Source organism: Canis lupus, chromosome 10 (genome assembly GCF_048164855.1).
Source record: "Canis lupus baileyi chromosome 10, mCanLup2.hap1, whole genome shotgun sequence".
NCBI classification, from domain to species: Eukaryota; Metazoa; Chordata; class Mammalia; order Carnivora; family Canidae; genus Canis; species Canis lupus.
In genome coordinates, this window is record NC_132847.1 from 11677605 (window position 1) to 11695941 (window position 18337).

Sequence of the window (18337 nt, forward strand, 5' to 3'; positions counted from 1 at the left end):
GTCAGTGCTTATAGGTCATTAGTGCACTTTGAGAAATAAGCCTGGACAAAGACTCACTGTACAGTTCAAATGGTCAAGTTAATGCAATAGATGTTAGGCATAAACTTTTTTTTTTTTTTTTTTTTAATGACGCAATGGGTGATTTGTTAGGTAATGATAGGCTTTGCTCCCTGTTTGAAGAATTTCAAGTGTTTAAAAAGAAGAAACAACGTTTTTGGACAAGGGTTTCCCAATGTAATAACATGATAGATTAAGATAGATATGAAAAAAAATCTAATTTAATTCATTCTTCAGATGGATGAGACTAGAGGACAATCAGGTCTACATTTCCAGACTTCCTCTTTCTGCGTAAAAGAAAGGGGTAAGTCATCCAGGGAATGAACTGCAAAGAAAGTGTTACATAATTCCCAGAGCCTTTATGAGTCTGGATTATAAAGTTTCATCCTGTGGCCACCTTCTTGTCATTAATATGAGTCTCACAGACTTTCCCTCCTTCATACACCAGGTCCTGCCCAGATCCACTCTTCCCAATGAGAACACAGATTAGGCCTCCCTAGACCCTTGTTATTCCCCAATTCATTTATACAACTACTTTCAGATCTGTTAGTCTTCCAAAAGCATTTATGTTATTTAAATATAATTACATACCTTTCTTTCCCTTTTTGACTTTCAGAATACATTTCTGTGCCTTAATGTGTTTGCTCCTAAGGCAACCAGTCCAGGAAATAACATGAATTATTAAAACTGTCCTTCATTTATTCTTCTCACAGTGCACATACCAAGCTCCATTGTGGGTTAAGCCCTGCATTAGGCACATCTTTGGAAGTATGGCCACTGCTGCTTACACCAGTTTGGCTCTCTACCAGAGATTAGTGATCATAAAATAGTATAGTCTGTAAGTGCAATAATTGGTTAAATCACGCATCCTTAAAAACTTAGAACCATCTGATCTCAGCAAAAAATCACAGCAAAGTAACAGATGAAAGAATATACAGTAATTATTTTCCAAGAGTTTACAAGCATTTTCAGACTAAAAATTGTCATAGCAGACTGTCCCAACTATTCTAGATGAGCCTTTGAAGAAGAAAATCATTAATGTGTGATCTAATTAGCCAGTACCAGAATAGTTTGATCATATTGGGCCACCATTCAGACAGCATTCCTGTCTAGATTGTATCACTGTACAGATGTATTTTAGAGCTCTAAAATCTTGGAAGCATAGAGTTAGAAGAAACTTGAGTAATCATCAAAGTAAAAATTGTAACCAAATCATAAACTGGTTATGTGAAATGAAGCCACTGTCACTCAGTGAGTTAATGGTTGAAGTGGATTGATGATCTAGGTTTACCTACTGCTCATACATTGCCTTTCCTGATCACTTAATTTGTACTTCCTGTAACTCTTTATAGGTTTTGTCATGATAGGCGATGGCTCCCAGAATTAAAGCCTATTTAGGTTAGTACTGAAGTAGAAGATGAAATAAATCGGCTCCCTTACCACCCTTCATCAGAGCTCCTGATTTAAGGAAAGCAAGTCAAGCCTGTTGGCCCTGGCAGCCCCAGCTCATTTGCGGTTCTCACTTGGGATCTTTGCCTCTGTTCAGCCTTCCATGCTGGACTTTGTGATTTAAACAAGATCAGTGTACCAGAAGTTCACATTAGCTTTGGGACACAGCTCTTGCCTCACTTCTAAATCTCCATGCCAGTGTGACTGCTTCTGAATGGGGGTGGTGTGGTGGAGGGTGAACAGCAGTGACTTGCTACCTATAGCACAGACTGGAGGTGCTTAAAGGAAATTCCCAGAATGAGAAGCTAAACAAAAGCAGGAACAGTATGTTACTGTGATTAAAAATGGGGACTCGAGTCAAAGTCAGCTGTGCCTCATACTAGCTCTCTGTCTTATGTAGGCTGGTTAGTATTCCAGGGCCTCCATTTTGTAATTTCTGAACAGGAATAATGCCTACCTCATATGATCTGTGAAGGCCATAAAGAAATTGTTTTAGCAAGAAAGTGAGGATAGAGGAGTTACCATTTACGACTTTTAATTAATATACATTGCAACAAGCAGGGAAACAAATGTGCATATAAATATACAGATAAATAAGTATATATTTATATATATAGTCTAACCTGAAAAAAAATTTATAGTGAAACATATAGAGTTCTTGCATTAACTGCTGTGGAGGTTTTCCTTTGCATTCCATGTAACATCTCCAGCTGTGTTCCCTTAAAGCAGGGATCAGCAAACGTTTTCTGTGAAGGACCAAATAGTAACTATTTTAGGCTCATGGGCTCAGAGTCCAAATCAAGAATATAATGTAGATGCTTCTACCACAAACACATTTTCACATTTTTTTGAGAAGTTAGAAATATAATCATAATGAGTACAGGTTTACTGATAAGAAGTTGAATTCTTTTTTGGGGGGAATAGCATTTTCCTTAATTGTAGTTCAAAGTTACTGTTCCTTATTTGTCAAGGTGATTGCTAACATTAGTTGGTAAAAACCATTCCTAGCTCATGGGCTGTACAGAAACAGGTGGCAGGCTGGATTTGCCTCTCAGGCTGGATTTAGCTCACAGGCTGCAGTTTGCTGACCTCAGTCTTAAAAGATTAAGGAAGCAAAAGAGCCATGAGAGAGTCTGATCAAATTAACATGTTAGCAAGTAACAGTTTGAGTTGCCTCTGGCTAATTTTGAGTCATGAAGTGAGAAGTATAGCTGTAATAGTGTCTGTACATATTTAGATGTAGAATGCATTTGGAAACAAAATTTGGGACTGTGCCATGGGTTCCCTGGTTTCTGGAAGAAGGGTCTAGAATCCAAAACTGAGCATTCTTTCTCTTTTCACATTTGCCTGAATTTTTTGCTAACAGGGTAGGACATGGTTGACATATACCTTCTCATGTGCGTGTTCTTAGATGTTGGGGCCATTTTGACAGAAGGGAGAAAAAACACATCAAAGGCAGCATTGAGGGATGCTTATTTTATTTTCTCTATTAGAGGAACACAGTAGCCTGGAAGTGAAAACAGACAAGAATAATAAATTACCTTTCCCCTTCATGCTCAGTGTGGAAACAAGATGAAGAAATGAGGGGAAATCCAGAGATGTTTTACATAATCTTTTGGCAAATGATAAAAAAAAGCCAAATTCAATTACTTAATATCATTTTAGATAAAAATCGGATAGGAAAGGCATGCAGAAGCCTTAATAGTGATGGCAGCCGAGCTCTTCCCGCCGTGCCATGATAAGCATCCTGAGCACCCGGACATGTAGAATATCCTTTACCTGCTGCTGCTATGGAAAATTCTAAAATTTAGGTGTGAAGGAGAGGTGATATCAAAAGAATCTGGGATGCCTGAGTGTCTTAGCAGTTGAGTGTCTGCCTTTGGCTCAGGGCATGATCCTGGGGTCCTGGGATGGAGTCCAGCACATCAGGCTCTCTGCAGGGAGCCTGCTTTTCCCTCTGCCTGTGTCTCTGCCTCTCTTTGTCTCTCATGACTAATTAAAATCTTTCAAAAAGAGGGAAGAAGAAGAAGAAGAAGAAGAAGAAGAAGAAGAAGAAGAAGAAGAAGAAGAAGAAGAAAGAAGGAAGAAGGAGAAGAAGAAGAAGAAGAAGAAGAAGAAGAAGAAGAAGAAGAAGAAGAAGAAGAAAGAAGGAGAAGAAGAAGAAGAAGAAGAAGAAGAAGAAGAAGAAGAAGAAGAAGAAGAAGAAGAAGAAAGAAGGAGAAGAAGAAAGAAGGAGAAGAAGAAGAAGGAGGAGGAGGAAGAGGAAGAAGAGGAAGAAGAAGAAAATCCAAATGTGAAGAGACAAAAGTACACAAAGCTTTTTGCACTAAGTCAGCACTGCAGAGAGCCAAAAGGGCAATTTCAGAGGACAGTGATTGAGGAGAGCCAGTTGGAATGTGGTCGAGTTGACATTGCTCTAAAATGGCCTTCATCTGAGTGCAGCTGAATGTTGATTGCTAGACACATTGTTTTATAGGAATCAGGACATCAACCATCTGTGGCACCTTTGCCATACTCTGGGGATGGAGTAAAGAGCTTGGAGTGTCCGAGAGCCGGTGCAAAAGTAGAAAATGGGAAAACTGGGAACCTCTGAGGAAATAGAGTCCTTAAATCAGTTAGAAATTCTGGCTCAGTGAAGACATCTGGATTTCCAGGCAAACCTTAGAAATCTAATGCAAAGTAGGATCCCATCCAATGCAGACATCCATGGAGCATTGGAAGGCAAGAGGTACAAAGAGGGTGTGACTTACACAAAGTTCATTCAAGCAGGGTGTGGGACCCTGTTCTTTCCTCAGAAGTTTGAGGGTGGCAGGAAAATATCGGAGACAGGCAGAGGCCGCCATCTGGAGACAGTTGACGGGTCTTCCCTCTGACCACCCACACGCTGGATGACAATGGGCATGCTCATGAGGAATACAGGAAAGTGAATAGTATGGATTTCTCCAAAACTCTGAAGAGCTCTGACATTCTTCAGAGGCTGGCACATACCATGAAGCCTTGTGCAAAGTGGTAAAGTTGACCCTGTGATTGGTTTCCCTGGATGGTGATAATTCCCAATTTCCTGGATGATATTCTCTTGAATAGAAAAATCATACTTTTACCATGTTGCTACAGAAGTTTTAAAATTACTACTTAACTCTTGTCATTATTATTATCCTCCCTGAAATGTGACTTAATCTCAATCCAGCAGATGTGAGTTCCTAATGTATATTAGAGCAGTCCACTTGTTAGATGAAAAACAATCAGTGTTCACTATAATGACTTCCCTCCTTACAGTGTTAGTTGACAGCCTACTAAGTGTATGGTGCCGTGCTAGAATTATAAAGATGAATCTGATATGCTTTCTGGACTGGCTTATTGACAACCCGTCATCACTGAAATGATGCTTAGTGAGGCCATATCAGATGTTGCCTTCTTTTTTAAAAGTATCTGTCTCTGAAACAAAAATCTAAATTTTTCTCTCTGAAATTGGCAAGCACAATAAGTAACAATAAGTTATATAAGTGGTATTTATCCATTGGAATTAAGTGCAGAAATTCCCATCGGTAGTTTACCATCACAAAGTGCATCAGCTTTTATGGTTCAAGAATTACTCCTGTTCAGATCAGTTCCATGTGAGGTGAAAGAGGATGGAGAAAAATTCTTAAACATTGTCTTGAAAATGGGAAGGGAGGAAAGGACAAACTTTGCAGGGTGAATGTGAATCTCAAGATTCAAGACTAAGGTATTTTTAACCCCTTTGTATTGGTTTGCACTAAAATAGAATAATTGTCAAAGGATCTAGTTACCATGGTGATACATCTTTTAAGAGCACATAACTAGATAAAATCACTCAATTATAATACCAGAAAATATTGCTCGCTATATTATAGGCTTGCTTTCTTTATAACATTAACCTTTTAAACTAAATAAAAATAATATAAAATGAAGTTTTATGTGCTTGGATAAAATGGGAAGAAAATAATACATTATGTATCATGCATGTTTGTTTTTTAGGAAGCTTACATTTCTTAAAATGTTTTTTTTTTCCTGTCATATATCAAGCCTATATATATATTTTAAAAATTTATATACTGCATGGAAAGCAGTTAGCACAAAGCCTGCACCAAGTCCCAGGTATCTGTGAACCCTGGTAATTCTCTGCTGGCTATTTCCTTTTTCCTCTGACTTTTCCTGTCTGCATTTTTTCCTTCCCTCACTTTCATTATGTCTCCCTGTACTTTTTCTTGTGTAATTTCTCTCTGTTTCTTCATTCCTTTCTCCTTTAGGTTCCTCTTTTTCTTTTCCTTCCATTTTTCTTAACTGATAATAATTTTTTGAAGATTAAGCAGTGACACTAGCAGAAGACTAGTTCTAGGATAACCTCATGTTAGTGAAACAGTCTTGTTACAAGGTTGAGAAGCATTTGATTTTGGATGAGGTAAAGTGCAGAGGATATAGGGGAGTAGTAGGGTATGAGAAATGGATGGCAGGCTGGAATTTGAAAGGAGGGGAAAGAAACAACTTTAGTAGAAGAGGGAACTGAATAATGAGGAAGCGTCTCCTTGGCAAGACTCAAGATGGAAGTTTTTGTTTTCCCATCTGAGCCAGAGAACTTCATAGAATCCATATACTAAAATAGTAGAGGGTTTTAGCAAACATTCTGCACATTGAATCTCAGTTAGAATTTTACCTACATATTTCCATGCAGTGCATAGCTTAGTGCAACAGAGGATAGAAACAGAAATAGACATACATTTGGTGAAAAATAATTGAAGATTAACAGAAATGCAGACAGCCTCCCCCTTCTATTCAATCAAACATTCTCATTGCTCAGCTCCATATTCTCTGTATCCCCAGTAGACTGGCTAGAATAACTAGGAGATTTAAAAACTCAGAGTTCAAGTTTTCTCTTTCCATTTAAAGGACTGTCAGGTAAGAACTTGCCTTGAATTTAAGCATCTTATCATCTTGAGTGTGGTAGTTTGATGACAAATGATAGGTTGCCATATTGATCTCAATTTCAGTATGGAAATAGTTGTTCAGAGGGGGTGGTTTATACTTTTGAGAGAATACTTTTAGGGGCTCCTTGGCTTCTTCCTCCCTCTGCAAGGCTCCAGAGAGCTTGGACCATTATGACCAGAATGCAGTATGGCAGATGGGTTGTAGTGAGTGAGGTGGAGGTCTAGTATAGTAGACAGAGGTCTAGAAAAATATGCCCAGTGCCAACCTTACCATTCATAATGTCCATCATTCCCAAATACAGTAAACCAGTCACTGAACATGTGCATTCACTAGCAGGGCATTCCCATATTAACTTCACTTGGAGTGTTGTCCTCTATGAAGTAGTTTGAATCTTTTGATTTATGCCTTCTTATTTGTATCTTTACTTATTTAGGCAGCTTGCTTTGTGCCACTGTCTGAATAATGCTTTAAAACTCTCTAAACTGACACTCATTTGGTTAAGAACCCAAGAGAACATGCACAAAATAAGTGGTATTTTCTCAGTATAATACTAAATTATAAATATTCAACATATGCATACATATTTAGATATGTAAATATGCTACAAAGCATAATTAATTTAGTGCTGTGACTGCTGAGCCATTGTACAGTAAGTTGACAAGAAATAATGTAAGAGTTGTTAACTGGCACCTAATGAGTTGAAGATATCCATAGTCAATTTGTTAACAGTGAGCTAATTGAAGAGCTAATTATAAAAAAATCTATTAGAAGTTTCCATTTTGAGTATCCTTGTGTTCACTTATATTTTGAAAAAGTAAGCATGGAGTGAATTTTCTATCAACAGAGAAGATGAGAATAAAATTTATATGATAATCGTATAATTTGGTCTCCAAATCATAAGATCCAATTGGTTGAGATCCAAAGACATTATCTTACCCAATCCCCTTACTCTGGGCAAGATTATACACAAATCTCATTATGATTATCAGATATGTCATTTTGGGCAAAGATAATACACCATGGTTTGGAAATATTTTCTGTGTTTATTACTTTTATGTAAGTCCTTTAGAAAATCTATCCACAATTCCTTTGCAATACCTTTCTGGCTTTTTTTATGGATATAATGGATTCAGAAATTCTGTGTTAAATCTGAGATCAGACTTCATAGGAATGGCTAATAATGCTGGTTTACCCTGGTACTGAGAGTTTTTATACATTCATCATCCAAGTTATTGCTCCTCAAAGGTTAAAAATTTTATAATATATAAAATTACATTCAAGAAACTTAGAATATATACAATATACTTAAGTGTATCTTTCAAGAATGTTAACTTTTATTTTTTACAAGTAAAGGTATATAGGCTTTTAGAAGAGCTCTTATTCTCTATAAGAATTAACTTTTAATTTTATAAGAATTTTTAGGACAAATATCCACATACGAGAGAAATAACAAAGAAGCAAAAACCCACTCCAGAGCCCATTCTCCAGGAAAAAAGTCATTGTATTTTGCAAATGTCATTCACAAAACTTTTCTGCATAAAAATAAAATGTATAGAATGAGTGGGCTGGAGTTATGTCTCTCTGACATTTTCAGGGTTTCTAGGTCATTCTAACTCAGAACAGTGTCCCTTAGGTCTCAGGCAGTTTGTTGCTTTCCTGGTTTTTCACTTCCCTTCATCTTTGGCTGTCTACCTCAGTGGTTGACTACCACTAGAACTTAAGAGCCTGGATAGAAGTCACTAGACTAATTTGACCAAGATCTTACCATGCCTGCCATTTGAAGTAACTTACTGGATTTCTCTTCAGTATTCTTTATATATATTCCCCTCATTCACCTGAATACAACCCAAAGGCATCAAATTTAGTGATTCCAAAAACAAGCTAATCATCTATACCCCTACTAAGTTTTATTTTCAATTTAATTTAATTCAACTATTTATTGAGTGCCTGTTATGTGCTGGGCATTATTGCAGAGACTTGGGTATATATTAGTAAATGAAACAAAGATCCTTGCTCTGTTGGAGCTTAAGTTTTAAAAGGGGATATGGGCATTAAAAAATAGACATAATAAATTGGTAAGCTGTATAATATGCTAGAAGTGATGAGGAAAAGGAAAGGTCATCTGGTACGAAGGAGATCTAGAGTGCCACGGTGGAGGTAGAGGTGGTGATAGGTTGCTATTTTGAATAGGATGGTTTTTGTGGGGGTGTGGTTTAAACAAAGACTTTCAAGGGTGTGAAGGAATTGGCCATGTGAATATCTGTGGAAAAATATTTCAGCTGGTATATACAGCCAGGGCAGTTTCCAAGGTAGACCAATGCCTGCCTGGTACATTCAAGAAAGCATTTGTGGCTGAAACCGAGGGCACAGGAGAAAGGCCCTAGGAGATGAAATCAGAAAGGCAGCGAGAGCGTGGCCATTGAGTATTGTTTTCCATGTCTCTGAGTGAAATTGGGGACCAGTGTGGACTATTGAGCAAAGGAGTACATGATCTGAATGATGTTTTTAAAGGATCATCCTCATGTTTGCATTGAGAATAGCCTGGAGGATGCCATGGGAAAACTGTGAGAAAATTAGGCTGTTAAGGTAGTCTGGATGACAGATGATATTATGGGTTGGACCAGACAGGTAGCAGTGGAGGTAGTAAGAAGTGGCTAGGGGATGGATATATTTTGAAAGTAAAACTAACAAGGCATTCCGGCAGATTGGATGTGGGTTGTACTTGCAAGATAGTAGTCATAGATGGATTCAGGTGGGGTTTTTTTGGCCTGGTTATTTGGAGTTACCTCTACTGAGATAAGGGAAACTAGAGAGAGACAGGTGTGGGGACATATCAGGAGTTCAGTTTCTGACAGTTGGAGCTCAAGGTACTTGGTAGAAATCCAGACAGATTTTTTTTTAATATTTTATTTTTATTTATTCATGAGAAACACAGACAGAAAGCGAGAGTGGCAGAGGGAGAAGCAGGCTCCATGCAGGGAGCCTGACGTGGGACTCGATCCCGGGTCCCCAGGATCAGGCCCTGGGCTGAAGGCGGCGCTAAACCGCTGAGCCACCCGGGCTGCTCCAGACAGATTTTTAATAAGCAATTGTATACACCATTTAGGAGTTTGTGCAAGGAGTACAAACTGGAGATAAAAAATTGGGGTACTGTTGGCAAATTAGACAATATTTAAAGCCATGAAAACTGAAGAAATCACTAAATAAGTGATACAGAAAAGATATATGTGCATAGATAAAAGCTCCATGGAGTATCATATCTGCTACTTTGTTTCTCTTTTCACAGTTGAGAATAACATTGCAGATCTTTGCACTAGTTATTAATCATGAAAGAAAATATGCTTTGTAAGATGGTTGTAAAACCTTTTTCGTTTTGGGGGTGCCTGGGTGACCCAGTTGGTTAAGTATCTGCTGTTGTCTCAGATCATGATCCCAGGGTCCTGGGATCAAACCTTGCATTGTGCTCCCTGCTCAGTGGGGAGTCTGCTTCTCCTTCTCCCTCTGCCCCCTGCCCCAGCTCATGAGCGCTCAAGCACGTGCTCTCTCTCTCTTGCTCTCTCCCTCAAATAATTAAAATCTTAAAAAACAAAGTACTCTGAACTTCAGTCACAGAGAATTTGCACAGCTATACACTAGTTATAATGCTGTGACAGTTGAGGGTGGTGACCAGGTGGTTCAGCTCAGGTCATGATCTCAGGGTTGTGAGATTGAGATTGAGCTCCATGCCCAGCGTGGAGCCCACTTAAGATTCTCTCTCTCCTTCTGCACCCCTCTCTTCCTCTCTTAAAAAAAAAAAAAAAAAGTCATGACAGTTGGCAAAAACAAATGTCTTTGTGTGTCTGACCTTCATGTAATCAGAAGAGAAATTCTGTTTGAATCTCTTTAGTGGCCTTAATGTCATTGATATACTGATTTCCATTAATACTAGTTATGGTCATCTCTTCTGTAGTAGCACAGTATCACACATATTTTATATTAGACAATGTACTTTAAAAGTCATGTTATTTTTCCAGTTAAATATCTGACTGTCCTATTCAAAGATGTCTGGATGAAAGGTCTTCCTTTTTTGAAAAAAATTCTGTAAATAAGTGTATGTATACATTGTTCAGTTTAAACAAAACATACATGAATCAATGGAAACAGGCTTATGTGAAAGAATGTAATTTTGATGAGTGTGCAAGGTGTTTATGTTTACATTTTATTGGATCTACCTTTGTCTTTACTGTTCACCAAGGAATTAAGTTACAATGCTAAGATTAGCTATTGTCTGCATATCAGCCAAGGTATTTTCCCTTTCTGTTAAAATTTAATTAGGTGATTGATTTTCTGCTTGTGTTCCTTAACACCATTAGTATGCTTCAAGAAGAAATAATTATTTGATTCAAATTTAATTTTAAGAAATTAATCACTTGAAAGTTCTAGGATAACATACACTTACTAATCAACAAATTTAAATGTGGCGAAGATCACCAAGGTATTTAATTTGTTTTACCAAATTGATTCTTGGAATAAACATTTCCCTGCCTTCTCTGGACATACATTTGGCACTTCTGGAAAATGTATTACTGACTAGAAGGGTATAATGTTATACTTGGTTCTCTTGAAACATCAGATTTTTCAGTTCCTGTGGCATACACGTTGCATACCAAGCAAAACTCAGTGGCTACTCTAGCAACTATTATACAGTATTATCCATTCCATCATAAAACACTATTTTACCCATGATATTAGTGGAATTATTAAATTAGAAGGCCCCTTACCCGACCCTAGCTGTTAACTGAACAGCATGAGCTGAATTTGGCCAAGCCAAGATTATAGTTTAGTTTCATTACAGACTCTTTAACTATAGTTACCTGCAAGTGACTGCCCTTAAAAAGTCAGCATAAAATGAATTGTTTTAGAACTTTTGTATGATTTTTAACCATAAATGGTTACTGATGAGGGAACAGAGGACTAGCTCAGGACAAAGCACATTAACAATTCCTTGAAACAGACAAAGGACATTCCTCTATAGACCCAACTGCCTCAACGCTCATACTTTGCTAAAGGCAAAGGCAATTTTAGCCCAACCCCCAGGAGCCTGTGAGTGTACTTTAACATATAAAAATTCCTTTAGAAATTTCCATTATCTCTAAATCACCTGAGCTACATGTTGGCTATCATCCCCCAAGCACATGGCTCACTGGTATACATCTGAAGGGTCTCATGACTCAGGTTTTATTAGATGGTAATAAGTGACCTTTTCCCAACAATAGCTAGCCCCCTCAAGGTCCTGGAAACCTTGCTCCCAAAATTCCTTAGAGAGTGTGCCATCCTCAAACCCCTCCCAACTTCCAGGTATATAATCAGCCACCCCTTACAGGCCTGGGGCAGCAGCTCTTCCTGCCCATGGCTCCTGTCCCAGTACTTTAAAAAAACCACCATTTAGCACCAAAGATGTCTCAAAAATTCTTTCTTGGTTGTCGGCTCCAGACCTCACCTATATTCCTATATTCCCAAACTTCATCAGTTACCTATATAGTTTAGATCTTTTTTAAAAATGGTATTTTTAACCTATCATAATTCTAAAATATACTTTAAAGCATACCTTCTGCTAAACAAAGAAGATTAAGGCTGAGTTGTCTGCTCATTGACTCCACCCATGTTGAATATTTATTATTTAGGAAATACAAAAAAGCTATTATTAATGTTCCATTTCTAATCCGAACAAGAAATTTCTACTACCCCTATTTCAAGCTACTGAATTAGTTTAATTGATGAATAGCCTGAGATTTTAAGAGGAGCTCTTGAGAAAACACGGCAATTTCAGCTCCATTTCTATGTGAATTAGGATTTTGTCACTGCTCTGCAACTAAAATGAAATCCCTGAGTAATTTGTTTATGAAAGCAGCAGTCATATATCAACCTCAACTGCAAGATTTTTTGTTGTTAAATATACATCATTTCCGTTTATTGGGTATACATGTGACAATTTTGAACTTGTGAACATTAATATATACTATTAAAATGCCACTTTTAGTGGAGATTTAATGGATTAAATAAAGTCTTCCACTGCTGAAAGTTTGATAACTGCTTCATGGTTTAAATTCCTCGGGAAAAAAAAGGAGGTACATAGGGTGCCTTTGAAAACAGAAAGGAGTCTCAGCCTTTGCATTAATGTGTTATGGTTGCTGATACAAAAGAAAGTTGTCCTTGCTTCTAAGACTTTTTCTCAAGATCTCAAATAATCGAGTTCCTCTGAGATCTCAGTTCTCCGAATGACCTCACTATTCTATTCCCAGAAGTTCCAGCCCTGTTTGGAGGAGGTCTTTGAATTTGTGCCACCTGTTTAGGGCCACTGTTGGGAGAAAGTCTTGGCTGCTGATTTAGCAATTGTAATGTGAGTTTGTTCTCTGGAGGCAGATTGAGAAAAAGTTGGGTGAAGTGAAATAGAAAAGAAAATTAGTATGAAGGAAAATGACTAAATCAGGAGGAGTTGACCCCAAGGGCAGGAAAGGCTTTATTTTTCTCCTCCTAATACTTAGGCTCCTGATAAAACAGGAAAGACCAGCTCAGTATGGCTTTCAGTATTTTGTGCAGTTTCTGGCAGGCAGCTTCGAGACTATTTCTACAACATGAACAGGAGAAGGGACGCAGGTTCTCATGAATATTTCCTATTGAAGGAAAAAAGGTTTCAAAAAATCATGATTTGGGTAAAACAAAGCAACTCTATGTGTTTTTACATAGTATATTTTTTTCCCCTGGCAGTTTCAAAATATTCTAAATCCAGGCCAGATATTTAATTAAGATTACAATATTAACAAAAGGACCAAGAAATAAGAAACAATGACTACATGTTATTCAAAATGATTTCAATTTAGGTTTTATTTTGTGAATAAGCATCTAAGACTTCTGTGGCTTTTAATCTTTTTTTCTGGCAAAACGTTAGCTATATTTATTGGCAAAAAGTGTGCAGAAGAGCATTATGAAGCATGAGATTATTGTATAGTTCACTGAGTGTTGAAATGATCAGTTCAGTATGATGTAATTGGGTGGTTAATTTTTTTAAAAGATTTTATTTATTCATGGGAGACACAGAGACAGAGAGGCAGAGATGTAGGCAGAGGGAGAAGCAGGCCCCAAGCAGGGAGCCCTATGTGGGACTAGATCCTAGGACAGCTGGATCATGCCCTGAGCCAAAGGCAGATGCTCAACCACTGAGCCACCCAGGCATGCCAGGTGGTTAATTTTTTAACAACAATTAATGTATCAGCCTCAAACAAAGTATATAGAGTATTTTATTTCTGCTTTTTGCAAAAATTATTATGGAAAGAATTTACATATATTAAGTTTTCCTCTTAATATTTTGTGTTTTTTGATGGGTGGTAACATATGTAGTGGTGGGAGAGTTGACTTGGTTACTTTTAGAGTTCCTTGCCTTTTATGTTTCGGGTTCTTTGTTGTTTCAAAACGTCTCTTTGTTTGACTTGGATGCATGTTGCTCCAAAAGCCCAAGAATATAGCTACTTCTATAGAGACTCTACCTATGTGTAGCTGGCCATGTTTTTTAATTTTAAAACCCGTTTCCATTTTGGTGAACCTAATAAGGTTTCACATTTTGATGGTTCATTAGGTAGAGAAGATATTTTTTAAGTTTTTTTTTTTTTTTACAGAATTATTATTTTTTTATTTAAGAGAGAGAAAAAACATGAGTGGAGGGGAGGGGCAGGGGGAGAAGCAGACTCCTCCCTGAGAAGGGAGCCCAATGTGGGGCTTAGTCCCAGGACCCTGGGATCATGACCTAGCTGAAGGCAGATGCTTACTTAACCAACTGAGCCACCCAGGTGTCCCCAGAGAAGACATTAATTAAATTTTTTGCTTTTTTTACGACTTCTCTTGAGGCCAGGACAAAAAGTCTTAGGGCCACAAGAGAGACCCCAAAGGAGTCACTCTTATTCACACAGCAGCCAGTTGGATCTTTTTTGAATATAAATATGGAACTGTCACTTTGCTTCTTAGCACACTTTACGGTTGTGGGCTTGCCTTAACTGGAAACTTCAGGTCTCTTGGGATCACAGTGAGGTTTCTGTGTCAGTGCTCTTGGACCCTGTGTGACCTGGCCCACCTCTTTATCGAGATTCACCATGTATCTTATGCCCCTGGACAGCCAGTGTTCAGGTCACATAAGCCTGTTTTCTAACGCCTTGAAAATACCATGCCCCTTCTTGCCTTGGCCCTTGGAAACACTGCAGCAGCCCCTACCCCCATCCATTCTCACTTGGTGTTCCCTAACCAACTCTTCTCTGCCCTTCAGAACTTAGCTTGTAGACCCCAGGACAGACGAACACCCCTTGTTTGCTATTTTTCAGTGTTAAGTACTACTATTCCTTTGTGGCATTTATCATATTACCACACTAAGTTACAAATTGGCTTCATCATCTACCAGCCCAGATAGAATGTACATTCTGTGTGGGCACATGGTACAGAGCCACAAACAAAAGGCATGTGAAGTAAATGCTATTCAGACAATTACAAATAGAATGTAATATAACTATCCATTGATTTATTAATTTAAAAAGGGAGTCTTTTGCAGTCTTCTAGTCGGTTGCTTTAGTATTTGAGGTAGGGCAGTAGTAGCCCAGTTTAGACATACAGACACAGCAAAAGGTAACTTTTTTTGGAAAGCCTGGATGTTTTCATCTCCTCCTCAGTTCTGCATCATTTCTCATCCCAAGCACAGGATTTTGTTGAGCAGTGCACACTAGACTGTGTTCCTCTCCTGAGAACTCATGGCAAGAAATTATGTAGTATCTTCTGCCACAGAAGATATGGAGCTTTAAAATGACTGCTTATGGGCATTTTGAAAAATTGCCTGTTTCCTAAGATTCAAGTGCTGAGATATCCTCATGTCCATATCAGATGTTTATTTATTTATTTATTTTCTATTTATTTATTTAACAAACACCTGTCTTTGGTAATAATTGATCTAGACATAGGAAAGTTCCTTCCAGGATAATTGGGGTCATGAAAATTTGAGGATCCAGATGGGCTATTTTGGACATGGACATTGTCCATCAGCTGAAAAGACAATTCCCCGGATACCTCGGCCTCTTCATATTCTCCTGAACTTTCTCTGAATCAGTTGGTGAGCTTCCCCCAACTTCTTCGTTTTTTTTTTTTTTGTTTTTTTTTTTTAATTGTACTCTAAAGTATTCATTGAAACCACAGTTTAAAGATAAGCAGTATGTCTTCTCAGGTCTATGCCATTAAAACCAAATCTGCTATTTCTCTCTAGGGTGTTACAAAGAACATCTGGAAAACATCCCTCTTTATTAGTTAGAACTATTTGTGTGTGTGTGTGTGTGTGTGTGTGTGTGTGTATGTCCTAGTGAGTTATGTTTAATGTGGAAGCAACATTTGGGCCTTTTTAGAGCCATGACCTTTTTATAAGCCTTGAGCCAGCCTGTTGCAAGGTTTTGAGTGGTGACAGTTGGGCTCGAGTCATTTTTTTGACAAAGGAATGTTTTCTTCAAGATAAATTTATCCTTTTCTGTTTTTACTGCTAAGGAATATGGCATTCGCATAACATCTTTATTCATAGTTTCTCAATATTTTTAAACAGAACTTTTGTTTTGGAAATAATTTTGGATTTACAGAAAAGTTGCACAGATTGTGCAGAGAGTTCCCAGACACCCTTCACCTAATTTCCACAATGTTAACATCTTGCCTTACCATGATATATTTATCAAAATTAGGAAATTTACCTACGTTGTTCTTATGTTAGAATGTATGCTATGCAGTCCTTGACCTATCCTAGCTACATTTCTTCAATTGATAGACATTTGGATACCATAGGTAAAGAAGGAAAGGGATGTGAACAAAATATGTTGGTGTGAGTAGAATGTTGATTGCCAGTACTTTATTTATACCAGCAGTGTCTTCATTACCTATAGATCATTTACACATCACATAGATATGTCTCTGTAGCCTGAAAAAAATGCCTCTCATTTCTTTAAATTATTCAACTCATGGCAGCCATGAAAGGGCATCAAGATAGAAGTGAGACATTATTTCTGGTCATGGAGCTACTAAAGCTATGACATTTGCCATTTCACTTGTTCTCTTTGGGTCTCAGTTTTCTTGTCTGTGAAATGAAAAGTTGACAGTAAGGACCTCTAAGGGATATGTTGGCTTTACAGATGGATGGCTTTGTAATTATTCTTTTCATGACCAGAGACAGTCTAGACTCAGTATCTATCAGGCAGTGGATGATCCAGTATCTATCAGGCAGTGGATGATCCATGAGTTTCTTTAACAATTCCTGGACCTCTGTGATCATTGTCAGAGCACAGGTATAGACCAGTGGTGTCAAGTTCAAATGCCTGAAGTTATCTGGCAAGTATAAAACTGAGAAAGAAAGGAGAAGCGAGGAACCATGATGACCTGGAGAGCCCATGTCTTTTCTAGTGGCAAAGCTAATTCTCAGCTCCCAGGGACTGTGTCCCAAAGGGATGTTAGATCTTCCAACTTTTCAAAGGAACCCACATACACAGCTTTTTATGTGATCTCTTGCGGTCTTTAAATATTAGCAATGGATCAGTGTCCAGAAAGCCACTCTGTGGACTAAGTTAAGTATTTGGTTGACTGAAACTTATGTGTTAAATGCCAGTTTGTGATTTCTTTTTCATTTCAGTGGCTTTCAAACACTTTTGCCCATTACGACAGTTAGAAATGCCTTTTTCAAAAAAAAAAAAAAAAAAAAAAAAAAGAAATGCCTTTTTCATCAAAACACAGTATACGCATCTGTGTGTGATGTTTGCACATGCGTGTGTATGTCTATATGAAATTGAAACAAAATGTAATGAAATAATGTGTGTGATACAATTATGTTTTCTGTTTTATTCTGTATAGCATGTTTTCTATTCTGTAATTTCATGTTTAATTTCTTGAAAAAAAGAGTCTCATTCCTGTTAAGTCATTTTCATGACCCATCCGTGGACTGCATTTCCTAGTCACTGTGCCTTTGAACAATTCGGAGGGCAATACTATTGATACCTACATGTGATTTTGAGACCTAGATCTGTGAGATACAAGATACCTCAGACATGATTTCCTCCACTTGATATCATAAGGAACATTCCATAACCAGCATAAACAAGGCATTACCTATGGAGAATGGGGGATTTCTTGGTCTCAAATTATCAGTTAAGTAGAAAATAATAGTGCCCTTAAGAAGATAAGGCTAAGAAGAGAGAGTAGGAGAGAAGGGACAGAGATCAGCTACTTAGGAAACTTACTTTTTTTTTTTTTTTTTTTTAGGAAACTTACATTTGAACATCACAACTCTTTTTGGTAAAAGAGGTAATTTTCTTCCTTTTAATTGCCAACAGATGGCATGTCTTCATGCTTACTCATATGCACATGGCTGTGTCTGCAAGGATCCTTGGCTTTTCTAAATGTTGTAGTTGTTTCCTGGCAAATAAAAATCTATTTCTAATGAAAATGTAAAATATTCTAATGAAAATCACAAATTATTGATGATAATCATTACAGTTGGCTTTATAAATTAGATTTTCTTTATGAGATTGGTATTTTTATTAGATACTTTATTTGGAATTTTTTTTTAATATTTATTTATTTATGATAGTCACAGAGAGAGAGAGAGAGAGGCAGAGACATAGGCAGAGGGAGAAGCAGGCTTCCTGTGGGGAGCCTGATGCGGAACTCAAACTCAGGACCCTGCGACCACGACCTGAGCCAAAGGGAGATAGATGCTCAACCACTGAGCCACCCAAGCATCCCTGACAAGATTTCTTTCAGCTCTAATATCTTATAATTTTATAATAGGCAACTTATATATGTTAATGACTTTCCTGATGTCCTAAAGAAAGCTGAAAAATATTACCAT

The 18337-nt window shown here is 37.7% G+C and overlaps 1 protein-coding gene across 16 annotated transcripts in view; it reads left to right on the forward strand.

Annotated features, from left to right (window-relative positions):
* Window positions 1–18337, forward strand: part of PRR16 (proline rich 16) — a 532382-nt gene that overhangs the window by 294656 nt on the left and 219389 nt on the right. For 3 of the 16 annotated variants that reach the window (XM_072840688.1, XM_072840697.1, XM_072840700.1), the window contains exon 2: window positions 17749–17790. The exons of the other annotated variants lie outside the window; for them this stretch is intronic. The gene's annotated coding sequence lies outside the window, so the exon portion shown is untranslated. The remainder of the gene's footprint in view (window positions 1–17748; window positions 17791–18337) is intronic. 16 annotated transcript variants of the gene reach the window in all.